At 43.6% G+C, this 15806-nt stretch overlaps 1 long non-coding RNA gene across 1 annotated transcript; it reads left to right on the top strand.

The window, feature by feature from the left end:
• The first annotated feature begins 2071 nt into the window (after window positions 1-2071).
• LOC121866750 lies at window positions 2072-15274 on the top strand. The gene is made up of 4 exons (XR_006089013.1): window positions 2072-2482; window positions 5680-5745; window positions 8911-8975; window positions 13381-15274. It is a non-coding gene; the product is annotated as an uncharacterized LOC121866750 (long non-coding RNA).
• The last annotated feature ends 532 nt before the right edge of the window (window positions 15275-15806 follow it).

Genomic DNA, 15806 nt, shown 5'->3' with positions numbered 1-15806 from the left:
GTATCAGACCCAAGGCTTGAAGATGGTAGTTACGCAGATTCTGACCAGGATAAAGCTGAGGCATTGAACAGCTTCTTTTCCTCAGTGTTCACAAGAGAGGATGCAACTAACCTTCCTGCGTTTGAGGACAGACAGTTCGACACAGCACTGACCCACATTGTGTTCACAGAAGAGGGTATTAGAAATAAACTGTCCAGGCTAAAGGTCCATAAGAGTCCTGGACCTGACATGGTGCATCCTAGAGTGCTAAGGGAGCTGTGCAACGAGCTTGCAGAGCCCCTGAAGATTCTGTTTTGTAAATGCCTGGATGAACAAATGGTCCCCAGTGAATGGAAAGTGGCTTATGTGAGTCCTATCTTCAAGAAGGGCGATAGGCACTCCACGAACAACTATAGACCAGTGAGCCTGACCAGCATAATATGTAAAGTACTTGAGAGTATTATCAGAGATGCAGCGATGGAACATCTACTACGAAACAACCTTGTAAAAGATTGCCAACACGGTTTTATGCCGGGGCGCTCTTGCTTGACACAATTGCTCAAGGTATTGGATATTTGGACCTATATTCTAGAACGGGGTGGTAATATCGACAATATTTACCTAGATTTTGCCAAGGCTTTCGACAGTGTACCCCACGAAAGGCTGAAAATCAAACTGGAAGGGTACGGAATTCGGGGAAATGTCCTAGCGTGGATAGAAGACTTTCTACATGACCGCAAGCAATGTGTGGTGATTAATGGCACAAAATCGTCATCTGTACCTGTAACAAGTGGGGTACCGCAGGGTAGTGTATTGGGCCCGCTGTTGTTTGTTTGTTTCATAAATGACATGCCTGACGTTGTACACTCCTCCATATAAATGTTTGCCGATGACGCCAAGTTATTTCGGGAAATTAAGAACCAAGCGGACTGTGAAGAGCTGCAGAAGGACCTCTGTGGGCTCCAGGAATGGTCGAAGGAATGGCTGCTGAGATTCAATGTCACGAAGTGTAAGAGGATGCACCTGGGGCGTACCAACGGTAAGGAGGCGTACCATATGTCCCAACAGGATGAAGAAAATGTACTAGTTGAGACTGTGTGTGAGAAGGACCTAGGTGTGTATGTTGACAATGAGCTGAAGTTCTCGGGCCATTGTGAGAAGAAGGTAAATCAGGCAAATAAATTATTGGGTCTTATAAGAAGGTCGTTCAGATATCTAGACGGTCCGTCCCTCGTGACGATCTTCAGGAGTGAAGTGCTTCCCCATCTGGAGTACTGTCACCCCATCTGGTCCCCGAGATATGCTAGGGACTGTCGGTTGGTTGAAAATGTTCAAAGAGGGCCACCAGACTGGTGCCTCCCTTTCAGCTTTTCGCTACCCCTGAGAGATTGGGCGCCTAGACGCCACCAACTTATACTACGACGGGCAAGGGGGACCCCTAGTTGAGGAATGTATAAAGCATCTCCAGGGGGCACTACTCAGTTGGAAAGTATCCTTACTTGGAGCTGGCGGACCATCCGCGCCCCTGAGGTCTAGCCAAGATTAGCAGAAGAAAGCCGCAAGTCAGAAAACTGTGAAGGCAAACTTTTCAGGTGAGGGTTGTAAACTCTTGGAACAATCTACCAGAGAGTGTTGTGACGGCACCGAGTGTGAGCTGTAAACTCTTGGAACAATCTACCTGAGAGTGTTGTGACGGCACCGAGTGTGAGCTGTAAACTCTTGGAACAATCTACCAGAGAGTGTTGTGACGGCACCGAGTGTGAGCTGTAAACTCTTGGAACAATCTACCAGAGAGTGTTGTGACGGCACCGAGTGTGAGCTGTAAACTCTTGGAACAATCTACCAGAGAGTGTTGTGACGGCACCGAGTGTGAGCTGTGAAGTCTTGGAACAATCTACTAGAGAGTGTTGTGACGGCACCGAGTGTGAGCTCTTTCAAGAGAAGACTTGACCAACACTGGAGCAGGTTCAGGTACATTCAGGAGCCGGTGCATGCCCAGTATTTGCCAACAGTGTGTGACAGAGACGTGACCAATCGCCCGGGCGGCTAGCGAGCCGATCAGTGGTGAAGAATATAAAGGAAAAGAGACGTGACCGATCGCCCAAGCGGCTAACAAGCCGATCAGTGGTGAAGAGGATAAAAGTAAAAGTAAAAAAAGTTTATATGGAACTCTGCATACATTTAAATATTCCCACAATGTTCCTCAAAATGCTCAGACCAAATAAAACTTTCTCAAAATAAGTACAGTAAAGTATCACAAAAGATCAACATTAATGTAAAAGGATATCCATGAAATAGAAACATATTTTTTTATTCTATCTTAATGCAAACACATTCTATTATACATTAATGTACAGATTAAATAAATTATAAACTTTTGTTATTTTTGTTTTAGGTGCGTGAGGCCAAGAGTGCCAAGCCTCGTACCTAGTGAAGCAAACATGGCGGACTTGGAGTGTAAACAACCATTTGACAGTCCAGGAAACAACTGGCTGAGCCGTTGGTAAGACATTTAATAACAATATTATATCAGATATATAATAATTATAATGCCAAGTGCTTATTATATATAATATTGTGGCGAGATAAAACGAATTTAATGGTTAATTTAGTAGATTATGTTGGGTCGTCGTCAACACAGGTGTGGGGTCATCAAGCACAGGTAGTGGAGTCGTCAAGCACAGGTGGACATACTGTATCGTGTTATTTATTATCCTCTATAACAAAAGTCATGATAACTAACCATATTTCTGTTGTTTATTACACAAGAAAAAGATTCCTAGGTGAATTTTTACTTTCTGACAAAAGGAAGGTTAATCCATTGACTGTCCGCAGGCCATGTTTACCTGAGGTTATACTCCTCACTAAGCCCGTGTTTTCTCTTCATTTCCCTATAAGTTAGGTTAAGTTTGGTGGGTTGGCTTTTTTGGTATAAGAATAAGTTTTCTTTCGTGTGTACTTTTGGTGGGAGGCCTCCGTCGAGTACCCCGTATAGCATTAATCCGATTCCATACATAAGAGGGTGACGACTGGAACGATAGAGATCCCGTGAAGGATAGCCAGTCCGCCTCACGTATCCGACGGCGCTCCTGAGTTGCAAAGGAGCACCAATTTTTGAAGTCTTCCCAGTCCTCTGGAGACCGAGACCTCCGTATGGCAGAGTGGAGATCACGGGTTACCTGCCGGAGATGTCTCATGGCAGGGATACGATACCAGTAGTTGGTGGCACTTCTTGGGTGACGGGGAGGGGTAGCGCGATTGACAGAGTCATACACGGCATTAACAAAATCAGCGCTGTAAGAGTCAAGGGACAACATAGGAATCCGCCCAGGTAGAAAGGTATTGGGTAAAGGAAGGAACAGCATCTTGTGTGAGACGAAGGCGAGGGGATCGATAAGGAGTTGATGTCGGGGCAGAGAAGGAGAGCCTGAGATGGGTAGTAACGGCAAGATGGTCACTATACAGAGCAGGCTCGGTGCAGAAGGTAGGATGAAAGGAGGTATGACCGTTCAATAGTAAGCCAACATCAAGGAAACTATGGGGGAGGCGAGTAGGATCGTCAGGACAAAGAAAGCGAATCATCATCATCCCCATTAAGAAACTGTGAGAGATGTGATCCATTAAGGGTACATGGAGTGGGATGATCCGGAGTAAGAGTGGGATGGCGGGCATTAAAGTCGCCAAGAACAATAGTGGGAACCCCATCATGGAGGTCGTGAAGAACCTGGGGGTCCAGAGAATCACTCTTGAAATGAACATTGACTACACGAAGGGTCAGGTCACCAAGAGTAAGGGAGACAGAAAGTAATTCAGACGGGGGTCCATGTGAGTCAGGTGAAGGGAGACGAACAGATGGAATGGTGTTACGCACAAGGGTGAGGAGGCCACGAGGGAGGGTGTAAACAGAATAGCCAGAGAGGCGGAGTGGAGTAACATCGTCTGTGATGGTTTCCTGAAGTAGAGCAACATCTTCTTGATGGGAGAGCACAAACTGGGCGAGGTCTAAGTCCATTGTAAGAAGAGGAGGGAACGGCCTCCGGTGTGAGATGAGTCGGAGGGGCTAGATAGGGCTCCAGAGGAGGTACCAAATTCTGTTGAGAGAAATGGAGAGGGAGGAGTGGGAGAGCGAGGGATGGATCCTCCATCTCGGGAGATGGAAGGAGGCGGGTTATCAGGGCTTGCAAAGTGCGCCCCTGTTGGGTCAGGGTGTCCAGAATGAGTTGTTGTTGCTTCTGCAATGTCGCAATTGTTTTCACAAACAAGTCGAGTTGGGCTGAGAGAAGGTTGATTTGCTTGGAGTGGCGATCCAGACGGAGAGTGATTGTTTCCATAGAACCAACTTGGTGTACCTGTGCATGAGCTGGAGGTGGCGGCGAGGATTGCCGAGGGCCCGACTGGGCATGTGGCGGGATTGGTGGATCTGTTTTCGGTTGTATAACAGTTTGGATTGACAATGTATTGCGAGTACAGTATTATATTTTTCGAGTATTTTAGCCGATAAAAGTACCAATAATATTACGGTAGTTGCTCAAAGTGGAGAAGGGTTTGAAAGAGGGAAAATGTGGAGTAAAATACTAAAAAGAACAATACGCGAACCTTTGAAAACCTGACCTGACCTGACCTATAAAAATCCTAAAACTATAAAGCACGTACAGCACCTTATTATTGTTGTTTAATGTGTTGAAGTTTTCCGTGTTCAGGTGGGGAGGGGATCTATGAACTTGAAAGTGATTTTTAACCTTTCTATAGATTAAGGAAGGTTAGGTCAGGTTTTCAAAGGTTTGTTATTTTTAGTATCTTACCCCACATTCTCCATCTACTTCAAAGCCCTGTCCACTTGTTGGGAATTGGTGATGTCTTATACAGTACTGTACTGTAAGTGGGAAACACTGGAGCACCTTAGCTTATGTGTTTATTCAAGACATTGTCAGGTCATGAGACCCAACTGTGGGTGACCTGACATTGCATCAGAAGGTCAGTATTTTGAGACCACTCATCGTCCACCCTACCTCCACCTGACATTGCATCATGTCTGTTCAGTAACAGGAGACCCCCACAGCTCAGTGTGACTGGGAAATACCCGTCGTCGTTGTAACACCGTATCAAAGATTTGTAGTTTTTTAATTATATTTATTTAACTAAGCTTTTAGATCAACAATTCGGGATTATTCTAGTAAAGAAATGGAATTTCTAACATAATTAGAACTGCTTATACGGACTCCGGTAGTTTAGACTCCCGGAAATCTTTCCCCAGCACCCAGAAACATTCTGGGATGTGGGCTAGTGTCTGTCTGTGTTGTTTAGTCTCTGGGAAACTTTTCCCGGTAACCGAAAAAAAGAAATCCGAGGACAAGGGATTTTTCTGTTTGAGAAAGTCGTTTGGACACCGGCAAATATCTCGTCCCCGGAAGTTGCTTCCATCAAAGAAAGTTTATTTATTTATTTAATTTTTGCATAATATGCAGAACCCCCGACTGAAATTAGATTAGGTTAAATAAGTTTCTTTGGTAAGGTTAGGTTGTGTTGGGTCCTGTTCATTTTTGTTTCCATTTTTTGTGTTCAATATCATGCAAATAGTATCTCCTCCAAAAATTTGGGTTCAATTCCATGAGTTTTTTTTTGTTCTGGTGCTAACGGTCTCCTTCACCTTTACTCATTATAATGTTTTACAGTGTTGTGTGTTATTGGTTACATTTCCAGGAAGCTTGAAGGACCAGCAACACATCTCGGTATGACCAGTACAGACTCAACTGTACACACTGTCCAGTAGGGTGTGTCAATTTTGTCAACATGTTAAAAATCAAATTTGGTAGTCAAAATATTGTGCCTCTTTATGTCTAAACTTGAGATTAGCAAACAAAAATGAATTGAAATAACCCTCACCTACATCAATTATACCTTAAAGTTTCAAATATCAGTATTTCAACAAATTAATGAGACTTGATTAGAATTATTCACTTGATATTAACTAATCTCATGTAAGCATATGGATTATGGAGTATTTGATGGTTCTATAGCTTGTGTACAATATGCATGTCAGAACATGAACAGGCTCTCCGTGTGGGACAGTTTAATTCTTGTTTTGACTTGTACCAAGCGTGAGGATAAGGCGCCCGGCTCACTCTCCTTCTAGATATCATAGACGGTGGTTTGCTCTCATTGCACTTGCACCTACTCTACCAGACGAATTCTACATTTTAATTATTGTAAGTAGGGCATATTGATTGTCGCAGTTACTTATATCATTGTATAAAACATTATGTTCTAAGAAATTATTATGTTATTTCTGTTACAGCATTTTTGATAAACAAATTGATATTTTTTGAAACAACAATTGAATTATGAAACATTGAAATATTTTTCTATTTGTCAGATAGTGTGAAGATGTCAAAATTGAAGACAAGAAGTCAGTTGTCAACCCACTTGAGCCTGCTAGTTGGTAAAGGGAAGGAGCTTCCTGTATCAGAACTTCCAACAGTGAGAGACATGCTAAGATTAGGGTTACTCCTTCGAGAAAAAAATGCAAAGGACAGAAGGAACTATACAGATAAAGAACTCATAAATGACATGATAGTCCCTCTTCTGCATCAATGGACAAAAGCTAATGCACTATTCAAACCACCTGTGATTAATCAGTGTCGAACTATTGAGCTAAAACTAACGAAATTATGGCACAAAGCAGTTGAAACATCACTTGGTAAAGGAAACTTGGCCAGGAAAAATGAATTTCTGCACACACTTGATACTCTGTTTGACATTTTGACCTGCAAGTGCTCCATACAATTATGTTCTGAATCCAACTGTTCTCACTCAGGTAAGAGAAAATAATTCCCACATTGATTGTGGTTGTCCTCGTGAAAAGAAGATCCCTGTTTTAGAGCTTGAATTTATAAAGGCACAGAGGACAAAGGCAGAAGGCCAAGGAAGTATGCAAATGGGTTCAATAGATTATTCAGAAACAAAGAAGCAGATTGCTAATGCCAAGAAGAGAGAACAAATCCGAGAGAGGGAACAAAAGAAGAAAATGAAGAGTGAAGAAGCCATCCAAAGAGAGGAAGAGCTGTGTCAAGATGTTTATCACTTCTTTGATAGTTCTTCTGATGAACAGGAAGCAACATCAGATGATAGTTCCAAAGAGCCATCTGAACCTTTACCAAAGAAAATGAAATACAACACAAGAAATATTTCAAACATTGCTTTAGCTAGTATTCGCCACCATGCTGAACTTCGTGAGGCTGCAGAAATTGCAACTGCCGCTTGGATAGATGCAGGCCTCATCAGCCGAGAGGATGTATCTTTGGTGATAGATCATAATAAAATTAGAAGAGCACAAGAAAAAATAATGAAGGAAATATCTGGTCAGCATGAAAAAGATTTAAGCGAGGGAGGGCTCTCCTGTCTTTTGCTTGATGGAAGAATAGATGACACAAAAGTTTTGCTAGAAGTAGAGGGAGTGAACAGAAAGTTTCCAGGTCTCATCAAAGAAGAACACTACTCTGTCTGTTCTGAGCCTGGTGGTCGGTTTTTGTTTCACTTTGCTCCCGAAACTGAAGTAGAAGGGAAGAAACATGCAGAGGTCATTGCTGATCATATTTTATGTTGGGTTCAGGAGAGAGGACTTGGCAGTTCACTGCAGGCTGTTGGTGGAGATTCAACTGCAGTGAACACCGGATGGCAGGGGGGTGTAATGACGCATTTAGAGAAAAAACTAGGAAGAAGACTTGTTTGGATTGTATGTGATTTACATACAGGCGAGCTACCTCTTCGTCATCTCATCCAGGAACTTGATGGTCCTACAAAGAGCAACAACAAGTGGTCAGGTCCCCTTGGCATCATGCTGGATGAAGCGACACAACTAGAAATAAATACAACCTTTCCAAAGGTCGAAGTTGGCCCTCCCCTTCCGGCGTTGTCTGAAGGAGTCATCAAAGATCTCGGCACAGATCAATCCTATGCTTATCGTATTGCCCAAGCAATAAGATCATTGGCTCTCTTGGAGATTGGACCTGTCAGTCACAGCTGTTGGTTAACTACAGCTCTTCGTTTCTGCAGGATTTGGATTTCCAAACACGAATTGAAGGGCAAAGTGCTGAAGAATTTGAGGTTAATTGTTGAATTTATTATTGGAGTTTAGTGTGAAACTTAATCCTATGTGGGTGGATCACCTTTTGTTTCAATTGCAGCTAGTAAGAACAGAGGAAGGTAGTGAGGGACATCGTGTTACCTGTGGCAAGAAGGTCCGCTTGGTATGCTCGATCAGAAGCAGTTTTGCAAGCAATGCTTTGCAGTCAATGTACCAATCTCCGAACCGAGGCTGTAGAAGTCATTCTAAAGATTAGAGGAACGCTAATAGATGACGACCAGTTGGGAGACTGTTCGTTTCATTCAAGAAAAGTTCCCCCAATAAACGTCAATGCCACCAAATTGTCAGAATTGGTTGACTTGAGTTTGGAAGTCTTAGAGCCACCATTGACAACAAGTCTAACTAGCCAAGAATTGAGAAACCTTAAAGAGACTCCAATGCAGGTGCCGAAGTGTGGAGAGATGTGTGAAAATGGTCACAGAAGCAGCGGGCCATGTTTACAGCCACTAGAGGCGAGAAGGTTACATCAAAGCACAAATAGCAAGCAGACTACTGATGACAAGAAACCAAAGCAAAGAGAGTATGAAGGCATTGGTTACTTTCAAATAGACTACGGATAATAAAATATAATAATTTGAAACAGTAACATGTGTGCAAACGCTGGTTATGTTATAAATTCACAAATATGTACATTTAAAAATCCATTTGATGTAGGTAGGACTTATTATAAAAAAAAAATTATGCCAGAATATTGTTTTGCATGCTTAAAGACTACAATAAATTGCTACCAAATTACTCGATTTTCAATTTAGCCAGTTCACCCCCTAAATTGACACACCCTACTTGAGTGTCCAGACCCATATATTATGACGGCACCAATGACAACTGATGAAACACAGCTGACCTGTGGGAGGTGAGTAACTGTTATTTCACATGTTCTCGTTAGGTGTATAAGCCTATTCTAATACAGTACAGTACTTGCTGTTAACGCTCATAGGAGCGTTATTGGTTTGACGCTGGAGAAATAAACCCTCGACGTTGACAGGTACCACATAATTCGGTCAAAGAACAATTCTCATATAACAAATGCTGTTATCTCGGGATACATAGTATGAATAATACAACCTATGTACAGTACATAGCCTGTTAACATCTTAAATATAACTCGCGTTTTATAACTGTTGATACATCAGATCAAATTACAGTACATAAATATACTTATTAAAGTTATTTAGAGTTTCTTGGCAGATTCTAATACTTCACGATCGCTCACGTCTTAGGGTCTAGTGGTCCGAACCGACGTGTCGTCTGTCCCGTAGAAATCGGTGGACTACCCTCGAGGGCCATCCGTTTCGTATTGAAGCACCTCGGCTAATTCGTCGTCAACACTATATCCGTTCTCTCCCGCCTAGTTTATCATCCCTCTTTCTGTCTCTTCTAGTTTATCTTACTGTGGCGGTAACACTTGTGTTTTTTTACACGTGTATTCCTTTGAGACTGTTTTTATCTAATGGCCACCCAATAGAGGTGGCTATGCCAAGGGATGGAGACCAGTGGGTTATGTAAGATCCCTGCATTGTTCTTGATAATTTTGTCAAGGTTTCTTTTGTAGTCCAGTACTGTTCTTGATTCCACAGCTTGTGCTACCAGTCTGTGTAAAGTAGTATTTCCTTATATTTGTTCAACATGAGAACTTGGCCAGCTTGTAGTGGATGTGAGACTTTATCAAGTGCCCTAGAGAAATCCACATACATCCATGGTCCAAAAGTTTGTTGAACCCCAAATAAAATGAAACCGCACACCCGCATCAAACGAGAGACAGTCGAGTCAGAAACTCGTTCCTTTTGACTGACCGTACAACACATCCACTGGTAGACCTTGGTCCATGTGGTCTGTTAAAAATTCAATGAAAATGACTTAAGTTTGTCAGCAGAATATTCTATCCATGAAATCATGTTGTGATGCATTGATTAAATTGTACTCAGTTGGATGATGAGGGTGTCTACTGGTCTGGAAATGGCAAACAATTTTAACGGAGGCTGGAAAAAGTCGGAAATTTTTGTATTGTGAATTGACAGTGCTGTACTGTACAGTAGATGCAAATTCCAGTAAATAGACAACTCCAGTAAGTGAATTGTTTGTATACCTATAGTATCATATTTTATGTTAGTGATCAAATAACAAAATATTACACGTCACAGCTACTGATTCTGCAATGAGTATTGTCATAGATGAATTGTTGTTTGTTATTTAAGTGGATGAGAAGTGTGATTTTTCAGTTGTCACTGCTAATGACATGGTTACCCTTCTGTGCCACCACAGTTGGAACCCCCGATTACATCAACTTTCCCCCGTGCTATCTGGATTTTGGTCGGGGATACTTGTGTCCGGTGCTGGACCCCAGGCCGGTTTTCAAGAGGATCTAGATTAAGCGAGTCCGGGCTAGAGGGAGTTTACTGTACTATAATGAAAGCATCTTTATTCCTTCAGTATGAAATCAACCCTGAAGATGTCAAATATTTTCTGATTTAATAAGTGATATTTTCTCAACCATGTCGTACAACCTTCATCATGACTATGTGGTTATCATCGTACTCCGGGACAATACGATATTAACTTCTCTGTACCAGTATTTTGGGACAACACTTAAGTTCTTTAGGGAAATTGGGACTCAAACAGACTGTCAGGTTCAGGAGAGGTCAAAAGAATGGCTCTTAAGATAAAAGTGAATACTAAATGTAGGAGGATGCACCTAGGTCACGTGTCCCAACCGGACGAAGAAACGTCATTAACGGAGACCAAAATACCGTACGAGAAGGACCCGGGAGTGTATGCGACACGTAGATGGTCTGTCCCTCGTAACGCTTTTCGAGTATTAGGTGCTTCCCGTCCGAAGTACCGTGACCCCGTTTGGACCTCCTGTACTTCCCCACCTCCACTCCCCCTCCACCCTTCCCCACCTCCACTCCCCCCACCTCCACTCCCCTCCACCTCCACTCTCCCCCACCTCCACTCTCCCCCACCTCCACTCCCCCCACCTCCACTCCCCCCCACCTCCACTCCCCCACCTCCACTCCCCTACCTCCACTACCCCACCTCCACTCCCCCACCTCCACTTCCCTACTTGCACTCCTCCCACCTCCACTCGCCCTCCTCCACTCCCCCACCTCCACTCTCCCCACCTCCACTCCCGTACTTGCACTCCTCCCACCTCCACTCCCTCACCTGCACTCCCCTACTTGCACTCTCCCACCTCCTCTCCCCCACCTCCACCGACGGAGGGCTGCAGTTCACAAGCCGGGACTTTGCTGCGTTCATCGAGCGACGGGGAGTCCGGCAGGTGTTGTCACCGTCCCATTACCCGCAGTCCAACGGCCACGCCGAGGCTGTTGTCAAATCCCTGAAGCACCTCATCCTCAAAGTGGCCACTTCTGGGAATATCCTCAACTGCGAGGCCTTCGACCGGGGTCTCTTCGAACTCCGCAACAACCCAGCTACACCGGATGCTCCCCTGCCCAGGTCTTGTATCCCTGCTCACGCTCAGTCCTTCTCCAAGGAGTGGCAGGTTAAGACAGAGGATTGCGGCCGCCGAACGAGTTCGTGACGTCGTCGCCCGCTAATACTACCACGCCCGTTCTCTCCCCAAGTTGAGTGTCGGCACCCAAGTCCGTGTTCAGGACCTTATCTCCCTACGTTAGGACAAAGTGGGCGTAGTCATGGGTCTCGGTAGATCACGGGACTACCAGGTGCTGTTACCCAGTGGTCGCGTGTGGTGGAGGTAACCGCCGTTTTCTCCGCCCCGTAACAACGCCTTCTGCTGACCCCGTCACCAGTGTTGAGTCCTGTGTCCTCCCCAGTGATCAAGTCCCTCGACGCTCAGAACGGATCCAAAAGAAAAGGTCCGCTCAAGACTTTGCTATGAGCGTATAGAGGGGGGGGGGTTATATGTGTATGTTGTATGTATATTATGTATTCCATTTATATATATACTACTTATTTAGCCTAGCCAGCAGCATGTGGCAATGCATTTGTTATGTCCCACACGCTTAGATAATGTGCCTGGCGACATATGGAAGCTGCTACATGTCGCCTGAGGGCTCGGTTGTTGATAGAGTAGGGAGTGCCGTCTTGTTGTATTGTAGTGGGCTACCTCCGCTATATAAGACCTAATCTCGTGGTGACCTACCTCTTTCTACCTACACCACCTCCTCCGCTCCTGCCTGGCGGCCCTCGCTTCCGTCGGCGAGCATGGCGAGCCACAAGCTGGTCCTCCTCTGAGCACCCTCACCAACCAGATCTCTGTACATCACGCTTGTAACCAACCTGCCACTTCCCAGCACCAAGCTGCTCTGTACATCCAATACAATATGTATACAGAGAGCACATTGTGAGTTTCCTTTCTCCAACCAATATCTCATAACCCCACAAATGGTGACCCCGGAGATTCGCACTCACACAGGATGGAGGAGAAACCGATCACTCTCCCAGTCTTCAAGCAACATGGAAGACTGGCTTATCCACACAGAGGCAGCTCTCATCGGCTCTACAGGTACTGTCTCTACACCTCAGGTTAGACACCGTAGAGCAGCTCTGCTACTCTAAGCAGACACCAGCTCCTCTTCCTGCCCCAAGCACCACGTCCTATCGACCCCAGCAGGCGCATCTGAGGACTCTGTACCTGCCGAGAGGGAAGCACAGCATTCGTCGCCGTTGTTTTTTTCCCTCCGGCACTCCCACCTGCTGTTGTAGACCCTGCTCCTATTATAGACCCTCCTCCTGACGTCGCCCCTGACCCAGTGATCATGAGGACGCTGCCCCTGCAGCGACAGAAGCACAACATTCATCGCCCCCACACACCCTTTTTCTCCCACAGATCTCGTGTGTCTAGACTCGAGACAGTTGTCTCCCCTAGCGGCCGGGTCTTTCACGCCCTCGCCGTTATGTCTCGCATGCACCGCCGTTTTGCCTCGCATGTGCCATGCAACCCTGCAGACAACAAGTCTCCTGGAGGGAAGGGGGGAGTATCGTAGTGGATTCCTCCCCTACAAACGCTGTTTGTCGCAGAGTAGCCGACCCCGCGAATTCCCCAGCGTATGCGTCGTGGTCTAGGTCAACCAGCGCCGCCTTAGACGACGGAGGTCAACTATTAAGCCACGCTTATCTCCGCTATATAAGACCTGACCTCGTGGTGACCTACCTACACCAACCAGCAAAATAGAATTCTACGAGTGTTTCTGTTCGCCCCTGTAGTTAGAACCGAATACCTAGAACATGTACAAATATATTATGCTTATTTTTAAAAAAATTTCTTATTCCAGGTGTTTCGCATATTATCCGAGTCAACAGAAGGAGTTCGTCTTTACGATCAGCTCCTTCCGACCATCTCCGAGATGTCATCCGGAGAGTTGAAGTTTGCTCTTGCCATCCGGTCTCTTCTCCAGAGTATCGTCAGAGGTACAATGATTTATATTAAGAATATCTTCAATATAATTAGCCCTAGCATTTCAAGTGGATGAATGTTTAATTAGTAAGAATCATGATACCACTTAAAAAGTTGTCAATTTGCTTTAAAAGGGTATTTGTGGGGGATAAATGTAAAGGTGTACATATAAATGAAAATATTGAGTGTTTTATTATGAGGTACAGCACAGTACAAGCTTTTAGGTATGATTTTGTCACCGCTAAATCTGCATTACACATTTTGTAATCTACTTTTATTTCCAAAATCTGGTTAAACTGTCTGGGTTTTTCTCACAGTAGGAGCAGAAATAGGCACTCCTTGATTAATCACGCCTCCATCACTGTGTCAAGCTCTGCTGACCTGGCTCTGTCAATGGAATGTGGCTGTGTACTATTTACACTTTGGAGGTCACATTGAAGCAACACTTAGCAATGATAGGGAATTACGCAGTGCAGTATATATTTTATTTCAATATTGTTGCTGCTAGTGAGTTGTACTAAACAAGTATCCACTATGTATTTCATAACATTGTAATTTGTTTTGGCATTCTCAATTTTTGTTTCGGATATACTGTATATATAGGGATGCTGTAATCTAAAATTAGGTTTTGCATACATCAAGAGTACGTTTGTGGCTCCTCACGAGTTGTACTTGCTCAGAAATATATACTGTACAGTAATGTTATATACAGGTTGCACTTAAAAAAATCCAAACATCATTTATCCCCAAACTGTGAACATCCAAAAGTGATCGCATTGATTATAAAAATTTACCGCGCTGCCAGATGATGGCGTTTGAGCACACTAAGCTAAGATATCATCACCGGGGCATTTTCTCGTAGTCGGTCACTGAGTTACACCCTCCGACTCGCCGTCACCCGCACTTACGAACGGGATCCCAATACATTCACCTCAAAAAGTTGTAATTAAACTGTCATTATTTTCATCATTGTTTAACAGCACTTTATGTTATGTAACCTAAAGTATGGGTCCAGGAACTTATCCCTGTTGTAAGTTGCGGACGGCCTGTATTATTATTAACATTATATTTTGAGTTCCTTAGTTTAGTGTGTTTGTTATACCTGTACATGCAGTATTATATATTAGTTTATAGTTGTCATATATGTAGTATTTTATTTGGTGCTTAATGAAATATTAGGGTTTTTAATAATGACCTTGAGTTAGCCAACAAGTTCAGTTATCTGAAACATTTTGGATTTTTGAAGTGGAACCTATATTTCAACTCCCTCCTCAAAATATTAATGTACTATAGGAACAGAAATGGTTGATTTAAATTATTGCTCCAAACTGCACCACACCATAGTGCCATCTTTGGCATATACAGTAAATGAACTTTTGTAAACTGTACTGTACATATTTAATGTCACATGATGTGACAATGTTTGTTTGGTCAAGTGATGTATAGTGCATGTCATTAGTGTAACGGTCGGTGCCAAATCATCGTTATTTGGCGCCATTCATTTTTAGATATACCTGTATCTCATTTATGAGACATTGTTTATCTAAGCCAAGAGTTGTTACGTCTTGCATATTTCATCTCCGTCGTCAGAAAATGTAACGGCGCGATGTTGAGCAATTTGTTGCCAGACTATGGATGATAGATAGGATCTGTACATATCATATTAAGTCTTCAACACAAGATATTTATTGTCAACTCTAAATGAAATATGTTGTGAATAAAACTTTTCAATTTGTGTTACCAAAGTGAGAATAAAAGATTGTCTCCGGCCAGCTTTTTTCTTTTATTATGTCCCGTAATATTCCCCCCGCCGAGAGCCTCCGTCGTTTGCTTTTAATGTATACGGAGACCGAAATCACAAATTGACGGTTTACGACGAGACGCGAACGTGCAACGTCACGAAAGAAATATTGGCCGAACATTTATGGTAAATAATTTATTTCTTCACTGCCACACGATCAGAGTTTCGTTGTTTTACCCCGTAATTTCCTTCATGTTTCGTGCCCTGCCCGCTATGGGTGATTTATGATCGTAGATAGAGAAAAAAAATCTTAAAATTAAAGAAAAAGTTGTATCATTTTTATTACGATCATCCAAACATTTGTGGATAAAATGAATGAAATAGAAAAACTGCTTCTGGTGTTAAACCACGGCTTTGAGACTGTCTCGGCGACCGACGCCGAGCCCACGTGTTTCCGAGGGGCCGTCTCCACCTTTCAGTGGTGTCCCCGAAGATACTACTACTACTACTAATGTTTGGAAAGGCAGTTGTCAACATACCATCTGGAAAGGCTTGTCACTGAC

The sequence above is a fragment of the Homarus americanus genome, unplaced genomic scaffold, assembly GCF_018991925.1.
Source record: "Homarus americanus isolate GMGI-L3 unplaced genomic scaffold, GMGI_Hamer_2.0 scaffold53276, whole genome shotgun sequence".
In the NCBI taxonomy this organism is placed as follows: Eukaryota; Metazoa; Arthropoda; class Malacostraca; order Decapoda; family Nephropidae; genus Homarus; species Homarus americanus.
The sequence above is the reverse complement of the archived record's forward strand: the minus strand, read 5'-3'. Positions and strand labels throughout refer to the sequence as shown.